Source organism: Phoxinus phoxinus, assembly GCF_949152265.1.
Source record: "Phoxinus phoxinus genome assembly, chromosome: 8".
Classification (NCBI taxonomy): domain Eukaryota; kingdom Metazoa; phylum Chordata; class Actinopteri; order Cypriniformes; family Leuciscidae; genus Phoxinus; species Phoxinus phoxinus.
In genome coordinates, this window is record NC_136883.1 from 18309336 (window position 1) to 18315249 (window position 5914).

At 38.1% G+C, this 5914-nt stretch overlaps 1 long non-coding RNA gene across 1 annotated transcript; it reads left to right on the forward strand.

Moving 5' to 3' along the window:
- The first annotated feature begins 2151 nt into the window (after positions 1–2151).
- LOC307002812 lies at positions 2152–5622 on the forward strand. Its single transcript, XR_013798540.1, has 4 exons — positions 2152–2687; positions 3763–3871; positions 3987–4114; positions 4199–5622. It is a non-coding gene; the product is annotated as an uncharacterized lncRNA (long non-coding RNA).
- Positions 5623–5914: the final 292 nt, after the last annotated feature.

The following is a 5914-nucleotide window of genomic DNA, read 5'->3' on the forward strand; positions in this document are numbered from 1 at the left end:
GACACGACCTGCGGTGCGCTTGCAAAATTCTGAAAACTTGAGCTTTTTTTTTATCTCGCTCCGCCTGGAAAAAACGGCCACATTGCTTCTAATATGAGTGCGCTTGGCGCGCGCCTAAATTTGAAATAACGAACTTGAGCGCGCAATAGAGCTGGTAAGTCCCGCCCCCTCCGCTAACCCCGCTGGACCTCAAAGTTGAAAAACCGTCAATGCAAGTGAATGGGAGAAAATAATTATTTTCTGGTCCCGTTTGAATTGTGCCATGAATTTGAACATATGTTGACTGTGAATTTTTTATATAATCTTTCGTGTGAAAAATGCTACAATTTAGTGGGTAGAAGTTTGATACAGGTAGACTTTGTGTGAGAGCACTTTGTGGACTACAACTCTTCGCTGCTTTCGGCGCGTTTGAAACGTCAACACCACTAGCTCACGGCTCTAGCTCACGGATCCCGCTAGACATGGCTGTGTCTTTAGTGCACTTCACCGCCTTCTTTCAGGGAGAGGACAAAATCGTTGAGGTTGGCGAAAACCACGGGTAAGTCAACTTTATGGGGTGACGTCACATAGGCGACATGTAGTCTTTCTCGTTATGTCTTTTCCACAACTGCTAGCCGACGAATCATACCATATACTGTCAAACTTGTAACATGAAAGATTATATAAAAAATTCACAGACAACATATGTTCACATTCATGGCACAATTCAAACGGGACCAGAAAATAATTATTTTCTCCCATTCACTTGCATTGACGGTTTTTCAACTTTGAGGTCCAGCGGGCTTTTACGGAGGGGGCGGGACTTACCAGCTCTATAGACGCAATATGTGAACGGACTCTTGGCGAGCTACCGCCAATCAGGGCACGAGCTATTGGCAGCTCGCGAGCGCCGTGTCGGAGACCCCTGCTACAGCTCCGCTTTGTAGGCTACGACTCAATACTTTTTTGCTATTTTGTAATAACTTTGTGTGGCCAGCATTTCAGGAAAAGAACGAGGGTAAAACCTTTTTAAGACCTGACTAAATTAAATTTAAGACCTCGGATGAAAATCTGGCCGTTTTTAAGACATTTTAAGGCCTTAAATTTAAAGTTCAGAATTTTAGACTTTTTAAGACCCCGCGGGAACCCTGACAATGCTGAAGTTTCATCAAGATCAGTTAATGTATGCAGAAGTTATAACACACTTCCTGTTTCCAATATTCGCCATAAATTAGTTTCCTCGCCACGGCCAAACCGTTCGAGATATCAAAAATCCCCTGGCAATTTATCATCCTCAATGTCTTGACTTCATGCTGACTTTATGTTTCGTGGTGTTTGGATGAATTCTCTTGGAGGAGTATTTCAAATGCCAGAACATGCGTTTTTAAATTACCCTAAATAGCCGACTTCCTGTTGGGCTGGCGTAAAAAGTAAAAGCACGAAGGATATATGAACCGATGAGATCTATAAGTATACCGATTTTCATATTCATATTATTACATGCAAGCCCTGATGGCCGCGGGTTCTGACCCATGTGCAAAGTTTCAAGAGTTTTTGAGCACGTTAAGAGACCCAAAAGTGCCCGAATAGTCGTAAGAAAAATAATAATAATAATAAATATATATATATATATATATAAACCGCCACCCCGGTGCCTTTAGGGTTCCTGTGCACAACGGGCAATAACGTAACTCCCCTTTGACTGTCGAGAAGAAGTCTGCTTTAGAGCTTGCATCAGTGTGGGTTCTGCAAAAGTGCGCATCGAGGGCACATATAAGAAAAAAAAATTATATATATATATATATATATATATATACCGGTATGTGTGTATATTCTCCCCCCCCCCCCCTATTTTTAACATGTATATTATTATTCTATATATAATAATATAATATATATATATATATATATATATATATATATATATAAATATATATATTGTAGCAACATTGACAATGACAGCTGCTTTTCAAATTAATGAATCGTGATTCTCTAATACACTTCATTCGTTGTGTGACCAGACGAGAGCGTCGTCTCTTTCGTCCATTCCAACACACACACACACACAAAGAGACACGTAACGCGACACCCCCACATTCCTCACACCGGACACCCACGTGTCTCCAGAAGCACACACACACACAAGGACATTCCTTCAAAGGAATCATACACTCTAAAAAACGTTGGGTTATTTTGCGTACCCAATAGCTGGGTTAAAAATATTGGGTCGTTCTGTTGGGTTATTCGGAACATTTATTGGGTTGTTTCTATAACAACGCAGTCCGTTGGGTTAAAATTAAAATTTCAACGGTTGACCACCGCAAGTGTGATAGCAGATACACGGCACGGGTGAGTTAATATTACACTATACAGTATCTATAGGCTATGCATATTGTATACATGTTATTTTTTTTCGTTATGAAGTGACTTTAAGCTCTTACAGTATTATTGCCGCTTTTTTTTCTGTTTACTTAGATTATTTCCATGTTTATCTCCCCTGTCGACTGCTTTTCGTCCGCTATCTGCGACTAACGGCACCGATGGCATTTCTTAATACTCGATTGTGATACTCTTCCTCAATGTTCTTTCTAGCTGCTAATACTTTGTGGGAAGTTATTCATATTTTCAGATATTTGACCGACGCGCTCGGCTTCAAGACCCAGCGGAAGCCTCGTCCATCCAGTGTCGCAGTCACTTACAGGAAGAAGGTAACGTTATGCTGTGTTATATAAAGGCCTACATTGTAGCGCAAATGTCTACTTGGGCTATCCCAACTAGTGTGAATTTAAAATACTACAAAGTGTTAAACTATGGTGATCATACGTCCTCTTTTTGCACTCCTTCAATACGCCATTCAATGTGTGCCTTTTTGCATTGCCATCGTAACGTACGTAATGTACGTAACGCAAACATTGGTCAAACTGCATCTGAATTATTACCCTCATCACTTTTCACTGGCACATGGCTCCTGAACAGCGTAAAAAAAATCTCAAATGTAAATTCACAAAGGATTTACAGAGAAAATTCCTGTGTAAAAGATAAACTATTTTATTATTTGTTTGTTATTGTTTTATTGTTGTGGGCCACAAGTTGAATGGAAGAATGTACTTCATGTATTAAGTTCAATAACATAGATGGTTGCGAATGCATTTGTCAAATAGTGTTTGATGCATTCACAAACTTTTGTCATAACTTTCCCACCATGTCCCTACTAACCTGTATGAATTTATTACATTATTACAATTCCCAAGAGGGTTTTTTCAGTTTTTTAGAAATAAATCCAGAATAAATCAGAACATTTCTGTTCACACAGAAAGGAAAGCTTTGAGTCACAAATGCATTTTGGAACAATGCTTGCTCATACACACAAACACACACGCAGGTGCAACAGTGCATTTGTGAACAGCGCTCTAACATTTAGGGCATCATTTGTGAGACCTGACACCCACACAAACACAAATGCAGGTACACATACACGCATACGCAACTTCATTTCTGCTTATTGGTGTTGGTTTTATATACACGTTTTTTTATTTAAAATGTATATTCTTTTCTAGATTTGATTCCTTAAAATAAATAGGTATAAGATCGGAATCTAAATCTTTTCTTTTAGTGGCATTTTAATTATATTTTTCTATATTTAAAAAAAATTAATCCCACTTGATTTGATTCACCAAGCTTGATTTTTCATATTGAAAAACAAATGTCCACAATTTATTTGTTACTGCACCATATGAGGTGTTGGTGTGATTTTAACTTTTCTTTTTCTTTATTCATTTTTAGATTGCTCAGGACTTTGAAATTTGGGGACATGCATCTCAACGAATCATTTCATATCGCAAGACCGAGAAGAGAGCCTTGGATCTTCCTGTTCAGACTAACATTTCTTCTGGTGAGAAAATCCTGCACAACAGCTCTGTACTTTCATGTCAAGTTGTAATATTTTGTCTATAATATAATGCACTTGTTTAAAGATTAATCCATTGTTCTTTTTGTTTAATGTAAAGACACTCTTGGAGATGTTGCTTTGAAAACCCTGCCAGCTATCCTTCCTCCATTGCCATACAAAACTGGCTGCAAGATGGTTCGGCCCTCTTACCAGGAGGCAAAACAAGCATTTGTTGATTTATAGCCTGTAGGTACATAATTTATGACAACACATTTTGGGTAATATTTGATCCATGTGTGCATATTTACCATTTCAAAATTCTATTTAAAGGTTGGAACAAACATCATTCAATATTTGGAGGTGGAGGAGCAACGGAGGCAATTCCCTCATGTCCTGCAGCTTGGGGATAAATTCAACTGCTCACAAGCCTTCGTCATTGTGGGAGGAGCGGCACTAGAGCAAGACAGACTTTTACAAGCTGTGGATACATGCTTTAAATAATTTTATGTTTTGGAAATTGAGGCCCCATCCACACTACTGCGTTTTCGTTTAGAAACGGAGACCTTTTGCTACGTTTGCACCTCCCGTCCAGACTACAACGGCAAAAACGAAGACCTAAAACGGAGAAGTTTAAAAACGCTCCGACCCCGTTTTGAATCCCCGGAGGGCGTTTTAGTGAAGACGGTCAAAACGGAGGACTTGACAAACGATGACGCAGAGGCTCACGCTCGGCTCTATGATTGGGTGTCATCAGTCATGGCGTATCCTTCCCTGATTCGTCAGACACCCATCACATGACCCGTCCCCGGGAAGAAAACATACAAACCAGCCTGGACTACGTAACGTTAGTGACTGCAACATGGATAACGAATTACAAGCGTTACTGATGTTGATGTCTTTGCTAGCAGCTGTTGTGAAAGTCAATTCTGCATTTTAAAATGCTATCACCGCCTACATGCGTCTGTTTACACCTGCACGTGCACGCCCAGTGTTGGTGAGTGGTCACGTGATCCGCGTTTTCAGTCGTTTTAATGTGGACGGAGATCAATTCTAATACGCAGCTAAAACACTGGTGTGGACGGAGATCGTATTCGTTTTAATTCTCCGTTTTTAAACTAAAATGCAGTAGTGTGGATGAGGCCTGAGTATCCAAAGCCTGTTTGGCAGTTTCTGTGCCAGGGGGAGTTCCATCAACACACTGTCGCCTACTTAGGCAGTTTATAATTGGATAAAGTGGACTTGATTTTGTTTGTTTTGTTTGTTTATTTGTGTTTTTGTATTCCATGTTTCTTAGAATTTAAAACAGAATTGTAAATAAATTAATTTTAGCATTAATATTCTGTGCCTGGAGGTGTTCCCTCAACACAATGTTGTCTTATGAGGCAGTTTATAATTGCATTACTTTTATTTATTTTGTTATTTATTGAAAGAATTTCTTACCTTAAGGAAGTAAATTAAAGCAATTGCAACAATGACTTAATGCATTTTTTTACAACTTGTAATGTTTACAACTGTTTATTTGTTTTTGTGCTCCATGTTTCTTAGAACTTAAAACATAATTCTAAATTAATTAATTTTAACATTAATATTCTGTTTCTGGAGGTGTTCCCTCAAAACACGGTCACCTTTTTTATTTATTGAAACAATTTCTTACCTTTAGGAAATAAATTAAAACAATTGCAATAATAACTTTTGAATGTAATGCCTTTGAATGTAATGCCATTGAATGTAAATAAAGCATTGTCAATATACTGAAGTTGTAAGTTATTTATTTACATGGCAATAATAGTATAATAATAAAATAATAATACTAGGTTGGTTAATGCATAATTTTGGCCAAATAACCCAACAAATTAGTTTTTTGTAACCCAATTTATTGGGTAAAACTAGTTACCTAATTTATTGGGTTAAAATAACCCAACATTAGGTCGGTGCTATATCAACCCACCATTGGGTTAGTTGTTGGGTCGTTTTTAACCCAACTTTTTTAAGTGAGTATGTAAGACCTTACCAAATGCATTTTTATATTTTTCCTGTGTTGCCATT